The 7,840-nt window shown below is 46.2% G+C and overlaps 1 long non-coding RNA gene across 1 annotated transcript in view; it reads right to left on the bottom strand.

The window, feature by feature from the left end:
* LOC111815179 overlaps positions 1-7,840 on the bottom strand; it is a 17,909-nt gene that overhangs the window by 3,395 nt on the left and 6,674 nt on the right. The window contains exon 2 of the long non-coding RNA XR_002819937.1: positions 4-293. This is a non-coding gene — a long non-coding RNA (uncharacterized LOC111815179). The remainder of the gene's footprint in view (positions 1-3; positions 294-7,840) is intronic.

Raw genomic sequence — 7,840 nt, 5'->3', positions numbered from 1 at the left:
CACTTGCGATTCTTCCTGATCCCTCGGTTCAGGATTCGTTCCTCCAGAGTATGAAGGTCTTCCTGGCTCTGGAACCAACTCTTAACCACAAAGTTTTTATGGTTTGAGGAAAATGGGTTCTAATTCCCTGCTCCTCTAGGGGAAGAGAAATTCGGGTTTCTGCTACTCCTTGAAGGGAGGAGCAGGGGTGAGGTGGGCGGAGAAGGCAAGAGGAAAGCTTCGCTCCAGAAGCGGCCCCTCGGCCTCATTCTGCGCGCTGGTTTCTGGGTTTCAACAGTGGTCAGTGTCCAAACCTGGTATAAAGACAAAAACAAACACAAACACAAACAAAAAAGTGCATATAAAAACAAGGGAAAATTCTTTTAGTCACAAATATATTACAGCCACCTGATGTACATTCTTGGACCCCGCGACACTGCTGCTGGAAATCTGGACCAGGATAAAACGCCGGACAAGTGACCGTGAAACAATTATATCTGTTTAAAATACGGCAGCGTGGCTAAGCGGTGGTCTCCTCACCCAGTGTGTCATTGTGCACGCATGAAGACGGGGCTGCAGCTCTGCGCGTACTGGACACGCGACACGCATATACGTAGCGTAATCAAGTCACAAGTGCAGGCTGCAGTGGTGACACAATGCATGGCCTAAAAAAATGAATGATGTAAAACATTCATCATTTTTAAAAATGTATTTAATGCAGGGTCTACAGGGTCTCACTGTACAGATCCGGACTCCTAGCGATCCTCCTGTTTTCAGCCTCCCAAGTACTGGGATTACAGCCCGTCTCCATCCTCATCTCAGCAGGCCCCCAGGGCGGGCCGGCACAGGCAAACCCGAGATGAAAACCTGGTCCCTGAGGCTGCCTAAGCAGGCGCTTTAGTCCGCTGAGCTGTCTGGCCGGCCTGCCGGCCCCCATCAGAGTGTTAAGTGGCTCCGGCAATGTGATTGCTTGTTTTTATTTTCTGATTATGCGGTCTCAGAGGAAGGGCAGCCTTTGTCCCTCTCAGCAGCGCTGTCAGCAGTAAGGAGATGCTGGTGATTTCTACACCACGTGGTCCTTGGGAGGGAACAATATACTAAAGTGCTGAATGCAGTCACTGTCCATATTTTATTTCATGAGTGCGTAGATGTAAATGTTATAATTAGAAAAGGCGATAAACTACATTTTTTTTTTTAATGTTACGGAAGTGTCTACAGGGTGTTCAGGGTCTCACTACTAGATCGACTCATAGTGATCTGCCTAAAAAGCCTCCCGGGGGTGCCCCAGGGGTGCTCACACTTCTGGGCTGCAGCATCCTTCACCTCAGGTTTCAGAGTGCCAAGGACTCTACTATTGCCACTGTACCAGCTCACGGTGACCCAATTTTAAGCCACAAATGTCAACTGTTGGAATCTTCCTGCGGTCTAAGATTATGTAACTTACTGGCTGTCAGTTACAAATTTCCACTATCTGTACAATCGCTGTGTAGCGGCCTCATGCAGTCTATGTATTGTGATTGCACGCGAGGCAAGCACTCCACCGAGCTCCCCAACCCGAGAGGTGAGTGGCACTGGGAACGGAGCCAGGGCTTTCTCCTGCAGCTACGTGCCTGATTTTTCGAGGCAGGGTGTCACTAAGTGTTGCTGAGTTTCGCAGGCTGAGCTCTCACTCACCGATCCCACTGGCTGAACCTGACAGGTTGCTGGGATTGCAGGAGTGGACACCTGCCTCTCCCAGTGTGCTTCAAATTCTACTTCTAGTTTATTACAAAGTACAGGTGTGACATCAGACTCTGAGGCATCATCTCTTTAGAAACACTCTCCAAATGTTCTGTAGGAAAAAAGGATCTGTTGGATGGAACATAGATGCAAAGTTATCTCCTAGTCTGTGTGCATTTCTGCCATAAAAGCCCTGTGCGAGCTGTTGTAGGTGCTTTGATGCACCTCAGACATCTGCAGCATCACCAGCAGTTTCCTAAGCTTACCAAAACAGGAAGTGGGTGTGCTGGGTCCGGACTGTTCCACATGATTGCAAGTTACTCGCTATCTTCCGGTGATCACTACTTAATTTCCTAAAACCTCACGCATCACCTTTTGATGAATTCGTATTCGGATCTTGCCTAGGATGGTGATTAAATTTAATTTAACCTGAATTAAATTTAATTTAATCTGAATTAATTTTTTTAACCTGAATTACCTGAGAAATTCCTTCTGAACATTTCCAGTTTTCCCTCACTGAAAATTAGAGTGACGGGGACCGTGATACAGCTCAGTGGCATAAGCACCACCTGGCAAGCGCAAAGTCCTGAGTTTGATCCCTGGTACCACAGAGAGAGAGAGAGAGAGAGAGAGAGAGAGAGAGAGAATATCAGAGTGATAGCTCATTTGTGTTGTTTTGTGATTTTCAAAAATAATATGTCAATGGTTAAGTAATATCTTCTGAAATGTCTTTGTGCTTTGTTTTTTTCTTTTGTCTGCTTATTTTTTTGTTTTTGAGACAGGATCTCACCATATAGCCCAGGCCAGCCTTGAACTTACTATGTAGCCCAGGCTGACCTTGACCTTGTAGTGATCCTCCCTCCGCAGCCTCCTGGGTGTATGCCCTCTCGGGAGAAAATGCGGCTTTTGTGCCTCAGCAGCACTGTCAGCAGTAAGAAGATGCTGGTAATTTCTACATTGAGTGGTCATTGGGAGGAAGCCAATATACTAAAGTACTGAATGCAAAACTGCTGGGCAGTTTTGTTTTGCAAGTCATTTGTCCAAGAGAAGCAACAAGCAAGACTTTTTTCATAGCCTCCTCACCTATCTTGACCTCCATTGCCTCACTAGCATTTACTCTGCTCTAGTCCTCTGTGAAGGGCGTCAGCTGCTTTGAGGGAGGAAGCGCTGACCAAGAAGCTGCTGTCGGAGGCCAGAGCGCAAGCCCAAAGCTCGATGACCATAGCGCGAGGGAGCCCAACGCAGCACCCCTAAGCCTGAGCATCACACGGACAGGACCACATTTCCCTGTAAGGTCAGGGGTCGCCAAGCCAGGTACTGAGCCCCAGAACGCAGGGCGCAGCACGTCAGCCCATCGCCGACCTGCTCGGTATGAGCAGAAGGGCTTAAGTGATCCTTGTGTGGTTCTCTGAGTATTTTATGCAGGTAGCACAAGTTCCCGATACCGGTACTAAGTGTACAGAAAAATGGATGATGAAGTAGAAGCACTTTAACTGTAACTTAATTATATTATTGTAGATTTAAAAGTGCGAGGAAACTGTAAGTTTAAAATTAAGACTCGCTAATGCCAGGGACTCTAGAGATGGAGAAGCCGGTACTACAACTGTAGTGACAAAGGGAGAATGTCTCAAGCGGCAAGTGCACTGTGCTGTAGCAAAGTGAAAAGCCTGCTTCGTTGTATAAAAACTTTTGAAAGATAGCACATAGCTACATTCATAGAAACTACAGAGTGCATTTGATGAGTTTCCTCTAACAGTCAAAAAAGAAATGACAGTAACTGAAATGAGACCTCTGAAGTCCAAATCAAATATCCAACAAAAATTTTAGAAGGTTTCAAATGTACTTTCTTTCTCCAGTGATTCTATAGTTGAGCCAGGTGTGGTGGTGCACGCTCGTCACCCTGGCCCTTGGGAGGCTGAGGCAGGAGCAGCACTTTGAATTCTAGGTCAAGGCGGCCTAGAACTAGACAGACAGCAAGAGCGTCTCAAGAACAAGCTGTATTGTAATGAGTACACCGTGCTTCCCACACACACGGCATCTGCTATGCGCTGGCTCTGAAGGGATTCGATGTCATTCCAGCGGCGATGGTTCCTGATCTCTCTATTCCTTTAGGATGACTCTGCCAGCAGAGAACAGCTTCCATTTCTGTTGCAATCTGGGCGGCCAGATACATCCACGCAGAAGGCAGAAAGGGGTCCTTTGGGCATACACTGGTGTCATGTTTGTCATGGAAAGAAGATGGAGGTTGCTAACGGCTGTGCCTGGCTGCTGTTCACCAAGTGCTCCGAATTCAGAGCCGACTCCGTATACTCTTGCCAAGGGAAACATGCAAAGTCGAGGCGAGAACTGCAGGCAGCACTGCTGTGCTTCAGGGAATTTGCCCCAACATTGTTTCAAAAACTTATGTTTAATAAGCCCCGAGCTTGTAAATTTAGCCGGCTGTTAGCCGGCTGGCATTACAGGAAAAAAAAAAAAAAAAGAACATTACGTTTAGATGGTGACACATTAAGGAAGATTGTGCTGGGAAATTATTAGGAGGTGAGTAGTCATGTTTTATAAGAAGTAAGATATTTCCAACTAAGCCACCAAACTACCGCCCAGAACACAGGAACCTTTTGAAGAATATTAAATAGCAACTGATTAAAAATTCAAACAATTGCCAATACCTTAGTTTTAGATGAATCATGCCCAGGTAATAATTTCTGTACGCTTTGTCTCGAAGCACATTCACATTTACAAAGTGGCTTCATTTCACAGACTAAAAAGTTGAGGGAGTAGCACAGAAGGTAACTCTTACGGCTGTCACAGATTCAGTACATGTGGAAAAGGCTTTCCTTGTGACGGAGGTACTTAAGCCTTTGGTCAGCTTTCTGGGTTTACGGTTTTGTTTTGCTTTGCTTTTGCTTAGGTTTTTTTTTTTTTTTTTTTTTTTTTTTTTTTTTTTTTTTTTTAATGTGCTGCTAGTAACAGGGTCTGTAGGCAAATGCTCAACCACTGAGCTACATCTTCAATTAGATTTATAAGAATTTAAAACTTAGATTTATAATAATTTTAAAACTAAAAGGCTGTTTCCACCATTGCCTTCTTTCATCATTTAATACTCACTGAAATTACTTGGGCTCATTTTCTGAATCTGACTCATGGCAAGCGGGACACGTGCCGCTGTTCAGAGCTGCTGGCTCTGAGCTACACCAGGTGCCATGGGGCCTGCAACCCCAGCTGCTCAGGAGACTGAGGCAGGAGGACTGCAAGCTTGAGCTCAGCCTAGGGAGCACTCCAGGCCTGTCCAAACAAACAAACATTGTTCAACACAGCCATGCAACTGAAGCAGTGCCTGTTCAGGCTTCTGCTGAAGGAGAAGAAGGCAATGACTTTAACAATATCGTGCTGTTTGCTTTTGGTGGAGTTAGGAAAGAGTTTTACTCTCTTGTTAACTCTAATTCAAAATTTTCCTGAAACAAATATTTGCCAAGATTTTACTAATCAATCAGAAACAAAACCTGGCAGCACAATTTTCTTTTCTCCATCACAGCCTCATTCATTTCATTTCCCCAGCACAAGCCATGTGGGCTCCCAGGGGTGACAGCTCCCAGGGGTGACGGCTCCCAGGGGTGACAGCTCCCAGGGGTGATGGCTCCCAGGGGAGACTCTTCTCCTGAGGTGCCCTCAGCATCCTGACAGCCTACCCAATGGCTTCTATGGGAGCACAGGGCCAGGCCCTTTTGGGTACAAACATGTTAGAAGCACCATTGTCATGGGCTGGGGTTTTTTGCAAGGTAAACAATATAGTAGAGGACACGTTTTGTAATATTTTATAATGAAACACCCAAAGAATTATATTCAAGTGTGAGATGCCTAGCCACACACTAAAGAATCCAGCTGAGGGCCTGGAGCTCATAGCAGTGCCTCTCACCAGTCCAACTCAAGGCCTCGAGCCTACAACAAAGTCCCATGCAGACCCACTTCATGGATCTCTGCTGGAAAGGCCCAAAGGTGGAAGCTAGGAAGTCTATGCCAGTGGGATGAGGGATCTGTGCTAACGTACTGAGGGATCTGAACTGAAGCCAGGAAGCAATGCACAAGACAAGCACCAGAGCGCCTGCAAAGGTACCACAGCCGTCCTCAGCAACAGTGAGGTCCCGAGCTCCTCCAGCGATGAGGAAAGCCAGGTTCCCTTCAGGAAAGCCAATGCGACAAGCCTCTTCCTGAGGCTGAGCAGTGCACCATCTTCCCCTCTGGAGCCAGGAGGCAATGCTTACGATGAGGACCAGAGCTCCTCCAAGTTCATCAGGAAAGCCAGCATGACAAGGTCCCCCAGCAGAACGGCCTGGGAGAACTAGCAGCTCCAACAGCTTCTCCAAACAGCATCCACAACAGCGTTTCAGCAGCTCTGCCTGTTCTGCCTTCATGCTGCTGGCAGCAGCCCTCAGGTGGGCCTCCGGCACCCAGCCCACACTAGTTTAACTCTGCTGGGTGTAGTACGTTGGCCACCTGTTAGAATTTCACTACAACCACCCAGTTTAGCACCTCCTGTGGCTCAAGAAGACCTTTGCTCTCTCTGCACACTGACGGGGTTGCTCCCTTTGCTCACTCAGTCTCTCCTCATTCCTTCCTTCGCAGAGGCCCTCTCTGGGAGCCCACCCTGATAAGTCAGGTTAGGCCCACGGCCTCCATGTCAAGCTGTCACACACACACACACACACACACACTGGTCCTTTCTCTCAAGTCCTCGTTGTTCCTTACTTTCTCAGTCACTTCTTCCGTGTTGGCTACAAGGAGAGTCTAATCTTACCACTTTCTCTGGCTAATGAGATGAACATTATCAACAGGGTAAGTCAAGAGTTTATATTCTTAAGAATGATCATCATGTACACGTTTAATTCTGCTGCCAGACTTCTGAGCCGTTAGCACCCATGGAGCCAACCCGTCTAACCACTTTGGGTTATCATGTTGGTATTTTTCCTGTGCCATCGTGCCGCATACTTACTTACTGGGATGCCCGACCTCAGCCACACTCAGAGAATGTTTTTCCTACCAGACAAAAATTATTAAGAGTTGAAAGACTCCTAACATGTCAGTTAGAGCTGTTTTCAAGATCTTTAACTGCTGGGCGTGGTGGCACACACCTGTAATCCTAGCACTTGGGAGGTGAGGCAGGAGGATCGTTGAGAGTTCGAGACCAGCCTACGCTATCAAGTGAGCTCAAGGCCAGCCTGAACTGCATAGTGACACCCTGTCTCAGAAAGACCAAAAAACAAAACAAAAACCAAAATTTTTTACTGATGAAACCTGACATTTCCAATTTTTTCAGCTCTAAGTCAATGTACTACAACTTTAATTTTAGAAATGAGTGCTTTCCTTTGGTTTCTATAAGTCTTCCAGGGAAAAAGGTTCTCAACAGACCCCCAAAGCAAGTTAAGTTATTTGCTTCTCATTTCCAAATTCCTCTTCCAGATCCTGAATTTTCAAATATAAATACTACAGCATGAAGTTAATTTCAATTATTGTATCCCATAGATCATCTTAAAAGACAGGGTCTTGCTGCGGAGTCCCGCTAGCCTTGAACTCCAGGCTGGTCTCCAACTTGTGAAGCTCCCATTTCAGCCCTGCGTCACCACACTTGGCTGTAGAACATTTTAGACAAGTCCAGTGTAGGAGCCAGATTTCTTTTTTTCTTTAATAGTGACTTTTGCCACTAACTGAATTAAATCACATTTTCTTAATTTAATCCCAAGGCTAAACAGGACAATACATGAAAATGTAAGAATTTGATTTACTTTTTTCTGGTCTTTATAGGAGACCAACTGCCAAATTTGGAAGTATTCTGTTGATAAGTGCTTTGTGGAAAACACTGTTACATATTTTACTCAATTGTATAGAATTTTACTATAAATACCTTATAATAAATAAGAGCAACTACTCTGATATGTGACATTTACTCTAGTTTTTACAGTATACTTGTGATACTGGATGATAGGATCTTTTGAGGCAGAGAAAGTGGAAACCAGGTGGGGCCAGCTGTGGCAGGCACCAGCAGGACGCACACCAATACGGAAGGCGCCAGCAGGACGCACACCAGTACGGCAGGCGCCCGCAGGACGCACACCAGTACGGCAGGCGCCCGCAGGACGCACACCAGTAC

The sequence above is a fragment of the Octodon degus genome, unplaced genomic scaffold (genome assembly GCF_000260255.1).
Source record: "Octodon degus isolate 3935 unplaced genomic scaffold, OctDeg1.0 scaffold00012, whole genome shotgun sequence".
Lineage (NCBI taxonomy): Eukaryota > Metazoa > Chordata > Mammalia > Rodentia > Octodontidae > Octodon > Octodon degus.
Note: the sequence above shows the minus strand (reverse complement) of the source record. Positions and strands in the feature narration are given on the sequence as shown.